The sequence below is a fragment of the Mirounga leonina genome, unplaced genomic scaffold (assembly GCF_011800145.1).
Source record: "Mirounga leonina isolate KUSES-001 unplaced genomic scaffold, KU_Mleo_1.0 Mir_127, whole genome shotgun sequence".
NCBI classification, from domain to species: Eukaryota; Metazoa; Chordata; class Mammalia; order Carnivora; family Phocidae; genus Mirounga; species Mirounga leonina.
In genome coordinates this window covers 51,745,865-51,760,819 of record NW_023270316.1, presented here as the reverse complement: position 1 = coordinate 51,760,819, position 14,955 = coordinate 51,745,865, and the positions used below count along the sequence as shown (strand labels likewise).

Below are 14,955 nucleotides of genomic sequence, written 5' to 3'. Positions count from 1 at the left end.
CTTCGGCTCAGGTCATGATCCTGGAGTCCCGGGATCGAGTCCCGCATCGGGCTCCCTGCTCGGCGGGGAGTCTGCTTCTCCCTCTGACCCTCCTCCCTCTCATGCTCTCTGTCTCTCATTCTCTCTCTCAAATAAATAAATAAAATCTTAAAAAAAAAAAAAAAGTGTAGAAAGGGGCGCCTGGGTGGCTCAGTCGGTTAAGCACCTGCCTTCGGCTCAGGTCATGATCCCGGGGTCCTGGGATCGAGCCCCGCATCGGGCTCCCTGCTCAGCGGGGAGCCTGCTTCTCCCTCTCCCACTCCCCTTGCTTGTGTTCCCTCTCTCGCTGTGTCTCTCTCGGTCAAATAAATAAATAAAATCTTTAAAAAACTTTATAAATCGGGACGCCTGGGTGGCTCAGTTGGTTAAGCGGCTGCCTTCGGCTCAGGTCATGATCCTGGAGTCCCGGGATCGAGTCCCGCATCGGGCTCCCTGCTCGGCGGGGAGTCTGCTTCTCCCCCTCCTGCTCCCCCTTCTTGTGCTCTTTCTCTCTCTCACTCTCTCTCTCAAATAAATAAATAACATCTTAAAAAAAAAAAAAAGAAATGTCAAAAAAATACTGCCCGCAGTTCAGAACAGCCTATCATTGGTGGTGAAAATTATGATGGTTTTATGGGGCCACTGAGTCTCCAAGTCTACCTACCCTTTCTCCTCCGAAGGTTCCCCTTCATACAAGCCATATAATAATGAGAGAGACAATATTCAAACCCAGGACCTTCCAACTCTGGGACGCTGTCATACCCAAAACGTAGCCTGGTGATAGAAATGTGTGAGTCTAGACTAAAGATAGGCATATCCATCGATGGCAAGCACAGCCATGCATACAATGTAGGTTTAATTAATATTAAACTATGTAAATATTGGGTGCATAAACTTATTTATACATGTTCCGGATCTTAATTTGGTCATATTTGTGTGACTACAGAGGAATTGAAGCGTAAGTGCATTGAATGGGCTGTAATCAGAGCTGGGTTGGGGCTTATTGGGGCTTCCCTTTAGCCTGAGTTTGTTTGGAGATGGAAGAAGGTATCACAGGAGTCTTTTACACTTGATCTTAGCCAAAAGGCCGAGAAGTCTTTTAAAATAGGGAAGGGCTGGCTCAGTCGGTGGACGATGTGACTCTTGATCTCGGGTTGTGAGTTCGAGCCTCATGTCAGATGTAGAGATTTTATATACACATGTATATATTAGAAAAATAAAATAGAGACAGGACTGTTATTAAAAGGGGGGTAGGTTCAGAGGGCCCTGTGTGTTCTGGACAGACCCCAGGCTCCTCAAGGTACTAGAGAGGAATTGGCAAGGAGAGCTTCATGGGAATTTAGCTGAGCTGTACCTGAAGTGGTTGGCGGTAGTCTTCTAGACAACAGAGCCGGGCAGAGGGCGCTCTCAGCACCCTCATACCCAGCCACGTCCATAGTCCTCACCCAATGACTCTCCTTGGACATGGACTTTTCTGGAATGTACCTCAGTCCGCCGGGTCAAGCTATTCTACCTCACCTCAAGGCCGATTTCAAAATGACAAATTGAAAAAAAAAAAAGGTGGAAAAAAAGCATAGTGCCCACTGTAAATACTTTGGAGGCAAGTAATGTTTATCTTTTAGGAAAGTTTCCGTGGACCTAGTACAGCCTGACTCATTACAAATCATTAACTGTCTCCATTCTCTGTGGTAGCTGCTGGATCTTCACCATGGCCCAGCCCCTAAATCAGGCCGCTGGTGCTGGTTCTTCATTTGCACTCAGCTTCCCACCCACTGCCAACTTCCCTTCCTCAGCCTCCCAGCATCTCCCAGCAATGCAAAGGAAACCTGCAAAACCAAACACTGAGAAGTGGGTAGTTATAAACATTCATCTTTAATATTTTTCTCATCTGCCTTGCAGGCACCATGACATGTGAAGCATGCATACCTGGTTGTCTACATTAGGGTGGGAGTGAGGGGAGAGGTGAAGCCTTGAGAAGAATGCCAATAGTGGGGACGCCTGGGTGGCTCAATCCGTTAAGTGTCAGACTCTTGGTTTTGGCTTAGGTTATGATCTCAGGGTGGTGAGATCAAGCCCCACATTGGGCTCCATGCTCAGCAGGGAGTCTGCTTGGGTTTCTCTCTCCCTCTCCCTCCTGTGCACGCATACGCACTCTCTCTCTCTCAAATAAGTAAGTAAATCTTTAAAGAAAAAAAAAAGAATGCCAATAGTGTTGCTGGTAGTTGTCAGCGTAAGTCTTAGAGTGTGTAAAGAATGTAATGCATGCACAGTCAGAAAGCCTGGATTAACCAGTGGTTATAATTTTATTACTGACTTCCTGTTTAGTCTGGAGCAAATCTTATTTCTACCTTTCAGCAGAAAATGAGGTTATAATAATATTATTGTAATCTTTCAGAGCAGGATTGTGTGAACGTAATGCTTTATCATTTTTAAGCCCACAGGAAAAAAATAAAAAAAAAAAACCCACATGCATTGTAAATCTGAGTTCACTGTCTCTCAGGAAGAATGCTGAAGCCCGGTTGGGGGCATCGTGGGCCTCCACCAAATGTTGCTTCCTGGTGCTTCAGGCCGGGTGTACCTCCTTTAGAATTATGCATACGGTAAAATAATAGCAACAACATCTATGAAGACCTTTTTGCATATATGATATGGGCCAGTGATTCTCTTGCTAAGCTTAGTAGACTCAAGGAAAAAAGAATCTAGAAAAGGATGACCTCCGGCCCATATACACAGCATATCTTATAGAACTTGCTGACATAGTTCGCTGCTATGCCTACAACCAATTGCATCATGTAATTAGAGGCTGATGGGAAAAGAACTCATCAGGTTGCATAATGCATTACACCTCAGATTCCCTAATGTGTCTAGTTTTGGAGAAAGCAAGAGTACTTCATTCCTCCCTGGAACTCGATCCCATCTCCTTTGGCTTTTCCTGACTTTTTTTTTTTTTTTTTTAAGATTTATTTATTTATTTATTTGAGAGAGAGCACATGAGAGGGGGGAGGGTGAGAGGGAGAAGCAGACTCCCTGCCGAGCAGGGAGCCCGATGCGGGACTCGATCCCGGGACTCCAGGATCATGACCTGAGCCGAAGGCAGTGGCTTAACCAACTGAGCCACCCAGGCGCCTGGCTTTTCCTGAACTTTTATTCATCAGTTGCTCCCCCTGCTGTTTGCATTTTCTCCCTCCTTATATAGCTTGTATTCTAACAATAAATTAACAAGGTCCTCCCATCCAGTCATTCCAAATGGCAAGATTTCATTCTGAGGGTTGCTGGAGTGGTGGGGGGTGGGAGGGATGGGGTGGCTGGGTGATAGACATTGGGGAGGGTATGTGCTATGGTGAGCGCTGTGAATTGTGTAAGACTGTTGAACCACAGACCTGTACCTCTGAAACAAATTATATGCTAAAAAAAAAAGGAAGAAGATAGCAGGAAGGGAAGAATGAAGGGGGGAAAATCGGATGGGGAGACGAACCATGAGAAACTATGGACTCTGAGAAACAAACTGAGGGTTCTAGAGGGGAGGGGGGTGGAGGGAGAGGTTAGCCCGGTGATGGGTATTAAGGAGGGCGCATACTGAACGGAGCACTGGGTGTTATACGCAAACAATGAATCATGGAACACTACATCAAAAACTAATAATGTAATGTATGGTGAGTAACATAACATAATAAAAAAATAACATATTGTGGATAGTTTCTGAAATAAATAACCCTTAATAATATTATTGTGTATAAAAAAATATTATTGTGTATAAAAAAAAAAAAAAAAAGATCCTCCCAGACTGGGAAGTCCTGGGGAGGAAATAAAACAAGGTCATGTGAGGGCAGTGGGGTTTGAGGGAAGGACTACTTTAAACCACGTACTCAGGAATGACCTCTGGGGAGGTGATAACATGTGAACAGACCTAAAGAATGAGAAGTGAGTTAACAAGGAAAAAGCTGGGACAGCGTATTCTAGCTGAAGGGAGCCACATGCAAGTGCCCTAATGCAGGGACAAGATGAGCATGGTCAAGGCATAAAAGGGACAGGTAAGAACTTCAGTTATGAGATGAAAAGCGGTTCAGTTGAAAACATAGGCCAGTTTGTGCAGGGATGGCCATCTCCGGCAATGTGGTTTGGTTTGGTTTGATCCTAAGTTCAGCAGGAAGCCATCGAAGCACCTTAAGCAGGAAAGTGGCATGATCTGATTTCTTTTTTAAAAGGTCACTCTTCGGGCACCTGAGTGGCACAGCCAGTTAAGCGTCTGATTCTTGGTTTCTGTTCATGTCATGATAATCAGGGTCAAGGGATCAAGCCCCATTTCCGGCTCTACGCTCAGCATGGAGTCTGCTTGAGATTCTCTCTCTCTCAACCCCTCTGCCCCTCTCCCTGCTTGTGCGCACACACACACACACACACACACGCACGCGTCCTCTCTCAAATAAATAAATAACATCTTAAAAAAAATAAAAGGTCACCCTGGGGGTGCCTGACTGGCTCGGTCCATAGAGCATTCAACTCTTGATCTTTGGGTCATGAGCTGAAGCCCCACATTGGGCATAAAGCCTACTTAAACACACACACAATTAAAAGGTCAGTCTGACTCCCTATGGAAAATGGACAAGAAAGATAATGAGGTTTTTTCTGGGAAAATGGTAACTCTATTTGTTCCTTAAGATTTGGCTTCTGCCTCCAACAGTCTTCTGAAAATGTTGCCTGAAATCTCAAGAATGCATTTGTTCAATACTTAATTACTGAGCACAATGTGACAAGCAGTCTTCTAACAAACAAAAACATCCACCCTCATGAAGCTTACATGTTAAGGATCACCTAGCAGCCAACTCTTAAAGATTTTTTTCAGTCCGTGGTGGACCACACTGTCCTCCTTAACTTTTCCGCCTTAGGTCACCAAGACCCTGAAGAATCCTGGGTTTTCTCCTCTTCCCAGTCACTCTGTGGGTCCTCCATCAACTCTTCTTCCTTCTCCTAAACATTGGTTGTCTAGACAACTCTGCTTTCTTTTTCAAATGTGTTCATCGAGTACCTGCTACTCACCAGCAAAACCAGCAGAATTAATAAATCCTCCTGCTCCCATAGCTTCCATATTAGCACCAAACCGATTTCAAATCTTGTCTCTAGTTTCAAGCCTTCTTTTGATCTCCTAGCCTTTATTCCCACTTTTTTGTGAAAGAGCTCCATCTACGGGTTTTCCAAGCATTTTCTACTTGGACATAAAAATAAAACTTAACCTTCCCATCAAACCAAGTCCTGACTTCTCTATTTTTGTTAATGACGGCACTCCTGTAGTTAAAATTCTCTGATCACCTTGACTCTTCTTCATTATTCCTCACATCCAAGTTGCCTAGTCATTTAGATGCTAAATCTGTCGCGTTTCTTCCTTTCCCCCCCTGATTTTCATTCCCTCTCCACCTTAAAACTAAATATTGCAAAAATCCCTAACTGGTGCCTCACTTTCAGACTCTTCTCACCATTTCATTTTGCACATTGCTTCTAGATATGTCCATGTGTTGTTTCTATCCAAAAATCTAAATGGGTCTCTCTGTATCAAAACTTTTGTTTTATTATATCAAAACTTTTCAGTGGCTCCCCGTTATCTAGAACTCAGTCTATTCCCAGGTTTTTCTTTCCCTTTGCTCCTACAATTACCTTATATAGCAGGGGAACCAGTGGCTGTAACAGGTCCAGGGTTTTCTAAACTCCATACTCTTGCTCAACCTAATAATTAGAGATTGTTCTTTCAGTGCCTTTTTTTTTTTTTTTAATCCTTCATCTCAAATGTCAGGACTTTCGTAAAATCTTTCTAAGTCTTTCCAGTGGATCTGATCTCTCTTTTCTATAAATTTACATAGCACTTTGTCCTTCTTTTAGGCCTTTGTCTTAACTGTTTTATGTTTTATAAATTGTAAGTTGTCTGAAGGCAATGGTTGTCCACCTTGGCTGCACTTTTGCATCACATTAAGAAGCTTAAAAAACTGGGGTGCCTGGGTGGCTCAGTCATTAAGCATCTGCCTTCAGCTCAGGTCATGGTCCCAGGGTCCTGGGATCATGCCCTACCTCGGGGTCCCTGCTCGGTGGGAAGCCTGCTTCTCCCTCTCCCACTCCCCCTGCTTGTGTTCCCTCTGTCAAATAAATAAATAAAATCTTAAAAAAAAAAAAAAAAAAAAAAAGCTTAAAAAACTGGTGCCCAAGTCCTACCTCCAGAAATACTGATTCAGTTAGGGTGGGGTGGAGGTTGGGTTTTAAAAAGTCTTCCCAGATGATCCTAATATACAACCAGAGTTGAGAACCACTGCTTCAAGCCATTCCATCCTAATCCAGGCTTAAACATGCCTCCCATTCATCTTGAGGTTAAATTTAGATAAGGCACAAAGACAAACAAAAAACCCTTGTCACCAAAATTCAATTTGGAACCCTAGGTAAAAGCCACAGAGTGCTGATAGGCCCACAAACAGTGGATGTGGTGTAGAATTGGCATCATTTAAAGCCTCTGGGTCAGCACAGAAACATCATGACACAGAGTTCTCTCAAAACCATTGCCAGATTTACGCCACTCCAGGCATCTCACTTCTGTTGTATGCATGTTGGTTTTTTGGCTCTCTGCTTTCTCTGCAAACTCCTCCTCCTACTGTTCTCTGGGCCATACTTTCCACTGGGCTTCATCCTCAACCCCTTTACTGACCACTCTCTTCCTCCTCGTTTGAACTGCTACCCAACCCTTCACCAAGGACCTTGTCTCTCATTTTGCATCTTCCTCTCCTCACATACCATAGGTGTTGGTGGGGGGAGAATCAGCATTTTTTCCCATCCCACTACCTCTCCCAAATCATAAGACTTCACCTTTATTTAAGGAAAAGGAAATTTATTTTGAGTCTATAACCACCAACTCTATCATTCTCTTCTTCTTTTCATCTTGGTCACTTTCCTTCATTTGTTCATTTGCCAACTGACAGTCCTTTCAACTTCACTCATAGTATCCATCTACTATGATTCCAATATCCGTGTGGATGATTCAAAATCCTAGCCTTTGATAAACTATGGTACATCCAGACAATGGAATATTATTCTGCACTAAAAAAGAAATGAGCGGGCGCCTGGGTGGCTCAGTTGGTTAAGCGACTGCCTTCGGCTCAGGTCATGATCCTGGAGTCCCGGGATTGAGTCCCGCATCGGGCTCCCTGCTCAGCGGGGAGTCTGCTTCTCCCTCTGACCCTCCCCCATCTTATGCTTTCTCTCTCTCTCTCATTCTCTCTCTCAAATAAATAAATAAATAAAATCTAAAAAAAAAAAAAAAGAAATGAGCTATCGAGCCATGAAAAGACATGGAAGAATCTTAAATACATATCACTCAGTGAAAGAAGCCACATACTATATGATTCCAACTATATGACATTCCAGAAAAGATGAAACTATTGAGACAGTAAAAAGATCCATGATTGCCAGGGATTGGGGGAAGGAGGGATAAATAGACAGAGCACAGAGGATTTTTTTTTTTAAAGATTTTATTTATTTATTTGAGAGAGAGAGAATGAGAGAGAGAGCACATGAGAGGGGGGAGGGTCAGAGGGAGAAGCAGACTCCCCGCCAAGCAGGGAGCCCGATGCGGGACTCGATCCAGGGACTCCAGGATCATGACCTGAGCCGAAGGCAGTCGCTTAACCAACTGAGCCACCCAGGCACCCAAGCACAGAGGATTTTTAGGGCAGTGAGAATATTCTGTATGATACTATAACTGTAGATACATGTCATTATACATTTTTCAAGGCCTAGAGGGTTTTGACCGAATTTTGAATCAGCGACACTTGCCCTACATCTCAAATCAGAAATTCCAGGAATCAACTCTTATTTTTCTAATTATTTTTAAATTACAAGAGATTTGCCAATATTCTTTTGAACTCTAAGGAGACTTCCTACAGTAGGCATGGTATACCTGTTACTGGAGGTGAGATCCCAGCTTGTGGGATTAGTAGTCTGCCAGTGTAACATTGAGAGAAGTCTTCATTTACTTATTTATTTATTTGGGAGAGAGAGAGTGTGTGGGGAGGAGCAGAGGGAGAAGAACAAGTGGATCCATGCTGAGTGTGGAGCCCGATGCCGGGCTCGATCCCATGACCCTGAGATCATGACCTGAGCCAAAATCAAGAGTCAGACGCTTAACCAACTGAGCCACCCAGGCGCCCCTTGAGAGAAGTCTTTTTGCCATTGCACCGAAGCTCCAGCATCCTGCCTTTAGTAGGAAGCCAAAAGCTATAGCTCTCAGAGGGTTGTTCTATATACATCTATAATTTCTGATGGTGGTGACTCCAATCAGATTCTTTTGGGGACAATCTGATGACAATCTCCTATCACTCTTTAAACAAACATTTGTTGATTCCTTTGTCAGTGCCATTCACTCTTCAAGATGCAGGGGATCTAGGTTCACTCACCCCCTCTTCTATCCTCCATACACCTATTCTTCAGTTGCATCTCACTTGCCAGTGTCTGGATCACACCATTATCTCCCTGTCTATTCACTCATTTCAACTCACAGTGGTTGAGCACCCATCTGCACCCATTATTTTCTTCTTTCTTCTCTTCTCAGCAGAAACAGTGCCTTCTGGCCTTTGCAGAATTAATTCCTCCATCTATGCTTAGAAGGGAATACATTTCTACCTCCTTTGGAGATTTTACTGCTCTTTCTTTATTCTCTCTTCTCTTCTTAATTACTGTAATCATTTAGGGGCACCTGACTCTTGATCTTGGAGTTGTGAGTTTGAGCCCCATGTTGGGGGTAGAGATTACTTAAATAAATAAATTACTGTAATCGTTTCATAATAACTGTTATTAAACACTTACTCTGGTCCAGGCATTATATGTAATGTGCTATTTTGTATTTAATCCTCATGAAAACCCTATGACAAAAATACCATTATCCTACTTTTACAAATGAGAACTGAAGTTTAAAAAAAAAGTAAATTTGCACTAAATTACAAAATTGAGAAGTAAGGGCCACCTTGCTGAAGCTCCTGCACTTAGCCACTACGCTAAACTGCGTCCCGCAGCTAGTTTCCGTGGATACTTGACCAGCTTCCTTCAATTCATTTTCAAGGCCACCTATGTTCCTGGGCTTGTGGCCCTTTTTTCCATTTTCAAAGCCAACACCATAGATTCTCTCTCATCTGACCTCTGCTTCCTCCTCACATCTTCATCTTCATAAGGACTCTTGTGATTACACCCACCAAGATAATGCAGGGTAGTCTCCCCATCTCAAGATCCTTAACTTAGTCACATCTGCAAAGTCCCTTTTTGCCATGCAAGGTAACACATTCACAGATTCCAGGGATTAGGATGTGAACATTTAGCCTACCATGTGATCTTGGTAAACTATAACTCTACTGACACTTATGGCTTAAAATCCTTCCAGGGCTTTTAGGAGAAAGCTCAGTCTCTTTACCGAGGTATGTGAAGCCCTTTATGATTTGGTTCCTGCCTATCTTTATAACCTCACGTCTCCTTACTCAGCCAGACCACACTACTGGTCATTTCTCATCCTGAGTATATATCTGTGATGTCCTTCCTCTCTGTGCCTAGCTAACTCCAACTTGTCCATCAAAACTCAGATTACACATCATCTCCCAGAAGCCATCCCTGCTCGTTACTCCAATGTGGCTGCACCTCTTCCACATTCTCAGAACGCTCAGTACTCGCCTCTCGTATAGCACTCCTCACGTCACATGTCTTACATGTCCATTTCCTCCATTAGACTGAAGTTCCTCTGGATTGGACATAATGTCTTATTTGACTGTGTATTCTCTGTACTTTACAGTTTGGTGCTCAATTAGTCATCTCCTTGTAGCACAAAGCATCATTGCATCCTACAGATAGCAGAGAGTCAAAAACATATTAGTTAAAATGAACTACAGTTGTTTTTACCTCCTAAAGAATAGAAAGATAATTTATTATCTTATACAAAAGATACTCAGAATTTGGGATCTGTGCCCTGTTCCCCAGAACTATAAAATCCGGTGTGAACAACACATTGCTAAGTATAATACAAGAAAAGATTTAGCAGCATCACAAGAGACGTCATTGAGATCACTTGGGAGCTCATAGGGAGGCAGAACTAACTGTGATTAGGTGGATAAGCTGATCTATATAAGACAACGATTGCAGGAATGACGTCTGTTCTCACCACTGAACACCTAGCACTTAGCAGCATGCTTGGCACATAGGAGGTATCCGATACGGTTTGATGAAGACCATTCCAATGAATTGCACTCTAGACAGAGAAATTAATGTGATGAAGAAAAACCGTGAGGCTTTGAAATGGACAAAAAGATTATGGGACTGTCCTGCTGAGTGGACTGTTTTCCCTTGCCTTTGAGCTATTTTATAACTCCTTTAAGTTGTAGAAAACTGCTAAGGATACAAATGATTCTTGTCCCTGGTGATGCAAATTGTGTATGATGGCGATGCAAATTATTATTGCCTTGTATATATTGACCAACTTTTCATCTTTTTTTTTAAGATTTTCTTTGTGGGGTGCCTGGGTGGCTCAGTCATTAAACATCTGCCTTCGACTCAGGTCATGATCCCAGGGTCCTGGGATCAAGTTCCGCATCGGGCTCCCTGCTCTGTGGGGAGCCTGCTTCTCTCTCTCCAACTCCTCCTGCTTGTGTTCCTCTCTTGCTGTCTGTCTCTGTCAAATAAATAAATAAAATCTTAAAAAAAAATTTGAACACGCGTACATCTCATATCTCTACAAGGATCATAGTCTTACCTTTAAAAAATATCATTTAGCAATATGAACAAAAAGATGAGTTTGAAAGTGTGTTTTTGGGAAATAAGGAGTCATCTGGTTGAACTGAAACATGAGATTCTTGGAGGATATCACGATGGAAGAAAGGCTAGATTGGAGTCAGACGATGCAGAGCCAGAGGGGATGATGCACCATTAAGTGAGACAGAAAAAGGGGCAGAAACAAGGTCATGGTGCAGCCCAGCCATCTTGGTTCAATTCCCTTTGGCCAAGATACTGTCCCTTGGGCACAACTTGGAGCAAGTCATCTGGCTATGCTGTGCCTGTTTCCTAAACTGGGCTTTGCAACTGAACCTACTACGTAGGGGTATTGTGAAGATTGAGTGAGTTAGTTCAATGTAAGACATTTAGAACATTACCTGGTAAAGAATAAGTGCTCAGTGATTATTAACCACTATACTATTGTTACAGTTCACAGTTCTTTGTCTGAAGTAGTTGGGTGCACATGTTTTCAAACTTCGGAATATTTTGGATTTAGAAAGGAAAATGTGTACACCGTATGTGGCATAAGACTCTCAATGGGATCTGGGGTAGCACCCTGTAATCCAATACATAAATATTTCTTCAGTAATATATATGAATATTTATTCCAAGTGAGATAAATACAGATATAAACAACCTCATAGCAGCCCAAGTCAGGATTGCCTGCCAAATTGATTTGGGTTACGGGAGGTTTGCCCCTCAAATAATTTACCAAAACTTCAGTTTTCAGAAATTTTTGAATTGAAAATAAGGGTTTTCAGAGGTTTGGGGACTCAGGAATTGCAGACAACTGTTACATTAACAAAGTAAGAAAAGATCAAATTGAAATAGAATTTGGAATCCCGGAAATTGTTCAGAAAACAAGCTTTTTTAAAATTTTATTTTATTTTTATTTTTAAGGATTTTATTTATTTATTAGACAGAGAGAGAGAGAGCACAAGCAGGGGGAGTGGCAGGACCCTGGGATCATGACCTGAGCTGAAAGCAGACGCTTAACCACTGAGCCACCCAGGCACCCCAGAAAGCAAGCTTTTGAATTTGATCACCTCTCCACTTTGGCAAAGTTTTCATTTTTCCTTTTATTTCAAAGCGGGGCTCCTGGGTGGCTCAGTCGTTTAAGTGTCTGCCTTCGGCTCAGGTCATGGTCCCCGGGTCCTGGGATCGAGCCCCATGTGTGGGGCTCCCTGCTCGGCAGGAAGCCTGCTTCTCTCTCTCCCATTCCCCCTGCTTGTGTTCCCTCTCTCACTGTGTCTCTCTCTGTCAAATAAATAAATAAATAAAATCTTTAAAAGTAAAAATAAAAATTTCAAAGCAAGGGAGACCAGTAGTTGAGAAGGGCAAGTTTTGTAACCAAACTCAAGGGGTTCACCGCTTGGGGTGCATCAAATTGAACACGACCCAGACAGGTGTTGAAAGCAAAGAACTTTTTATTACTTGTCACAAGTAAGGAGACAGGGAGATAGCTCTCAAAGCACTGTCTCCCCATGGGGTTAGTACAGGAAGCTTTTAGTCAGTGTATCGGGGACGACGGGGTAGGGAGCTTGTGTCTGCACACTGGTTCAAGTGTTCATGCTTAGCATGTCAACACACTAGGCATACACTTTTCTGTTCAAAAAAAGGCAGAAAACTCCACTGATGGGAGATCTTAATATTATAATGAGCTAAAGGCAACCTCAGGACAGCTTGAGGTCATCTGAGCAGGTCCTCAGCCCCAATCCGGCTCTAACAAGCTCACGTAAGGGCAGGTTAAACACCTAGTTGGGTATCTCCTTGGCTGAAACTGTTGGTTCTGCAAAACAAAACACATTTCATCCCTGCCTTTGTCCCATCCTCCTCCTCCTTTCCACTTTTGGCTTTCAACCTCCAGCTTTGGTATCATCCCATTGCATCCTAGCTAACATTTTCCCTTTATTATAAATGAAGAAGGGATGATAAAATATCACCATTTTGCAACCTCTAGTGAAATAATGGGTCTAGGCAATGAAGAGTTTCTAGTAGCATTTTAAAAACACGACTATATATTTTGCACCTCCCTTTAGGAGTACCTAACCCACCTATAAAGTACTTTTGCCCCCAAAATTTGAATCTGAATCTGATCAAGCCAGTTTATAGGAAATACAGGTAACAAAGGAACATGATAAACATTGCAACACAATGCTGGGAAAATCCAGACTGTGTGACACTTCTCAAGGCAAAAGACCCGGTTTCTTCAACAAATATATTGCAAGGGGGGAAAAAGGGGGCTAGGGACCTACAGATTAAAACAAACCAAAAATATAGCAAGAAATTGCAATATATGGGGGCGCCTGGGTGGCTCAGTCAGTTAAACATCTGCCTTCCGCTCAGGTCATGATCCCAGGGTCCTGGGATCCAGTCCCTGCACTGGGCTCCCTGCTCAGCAAGGGGGATGGTGTCTATTTCTCTCTCTCCCTCTGTGTGTGCTCTCTCTCTAGCTCTCTCTCTCTCAAATAAATAAAATCTTTTTAAAAAAGAAACTGCAATATATGGACCTTATTTGGGTTTTTTCCTGAAAATTTTATTTTATTTTTAATTTTTTTTATTAACATATAATGTATTATTTGTTTCAGGGGTACAGGTCAGTGGTTCATCAGTCTTACACAATACACAGTGCTCACCACAATACATAGCCTCCCCAGTGTCCATCACCCAGCTACCCCATCCCCCCACCCCACTCCCCTCCGGCAACCCTCAGTTTGTTTACTGAGATTAAGAGTCTCCTATGATTTATATGGACCTTATTTGAATACTGAACAAACAAACTGCCAAAGAGAACCAGAAAAAAATCTGCTACAGTGAGAGAAATTTGAACATGAACTAGGTATTTGGTAATAGTAGGAAGATATTTTTAGTTTGGGGAGGTGATTATATTTCTTAAAAGTCTTTATCTTCTAGAGCTACATACAAAATATTTATAGATGAAAAGATATGATGTTTTGTACTTGCTTCAAAGTAATCCAGTGAGGATGGCAGGCAGAGGGAGGAGGATAGGTGAAACCCTGCATTGATAACTTCAGAATTTGTGACTGGAGCATGGTGGTTCATTACATGGTTCTCTCTATTTTTGAACATGTTTGAAAATTGTTGTAATAAAGAGGGAAGAAATGGAAAGATATATACCTACACATACACACAGTATAGATTTCCTCCACGTAGACCACTTTGGGATCTAAGTTGGAAAAGACTTTAGGGGCACCTGGGTGGCTCAGTTGGTTAAGTGTCTACCTTCGGCTCAGGTCATGATCCTGGAGTTTAGGGATCAAGCACCACGTCTTCATCGGCTCCCTGCTCAGCGGGGAGTCTGCCTACCCCCCAGCACGTGTTCTCTCTCTCTCCCTCCCCTCACTCACTTTCTCAAATAAATAAATAAAAATCTTAAAAAAGACTTTAATGCTTATAAAGGGTATTTGAATACTACTGTTAGGAGAAAAAGATGGGAAAATAAAATTTACTGAAACAAAGATTTTAAAATATACAACTCGAATCCGATGTAAATGATTTAAGAAAAATATTTAGCCTGAAATTTAAGATGATATATGGAAGAGATGAAATCACCAAGGAGTTTTAGGAGAGCTTGTCAAAGCCGACTTCGGTACCAGTTTAGGGTGGAATAAAGGGAGTTTCCAGGATCAGTTTGTCTTTGACCTGGCTTTGGTTTTGTTTGTTTGTTTGTTTGTTTGTTTTTTAGTAGTAGTAGTAAAGGGAAAAGAGTAGGTTGACCTCTTACACGGATTCTGAAAATAATGAGTGATCTAGTTTCCATAACGCCAGCAGGTGGCGCACTTTTTGGCTGTTTTCCCCCCAAGCTAAGAAAAATTTGAGAACCAGTATGAACATATGAAAAGAAGAAATGCTGCCTTTTCATCCTTCGTATTCTGTTTCTCTCAGGGTAAATACTTCACAAGAATAAAAGTAGAATAATCTTTGTTTTGCTGTTTCTTTTCCACTTTAGCGAAGGCTTGGATTTTGTGTTAAATTGTCAAATAATTCCTCGTTTCACTTTTTCTTTCTTTTTTTTTTTAAAGATTTTATTTATTTATTTGAGAGAGAGAGAATGAGAGAAAGCACATGAGAGGGGGGAGGGTCAGAGGGAGAAGCAGACTCCCCGCCGAGCAGGGAGCCCGATGCGGGACTCGATCC

At 42.4% G+C, this 14,955-nt stretch overlaps 1 protein-coding gene across 2 annotated transcripts in view; it reads left to right on the top strand.

Annotated features, from left to right (window-relative positions):
* The window catches only part of MTRF1 (mitochondrial translation release factor 1), a 68,362-nt gene that overhangs the window by 963 nt on the left and 52,444 nt on the right, over positions 1-14,955 (top strand). The window lies entirely within an intron of this gene.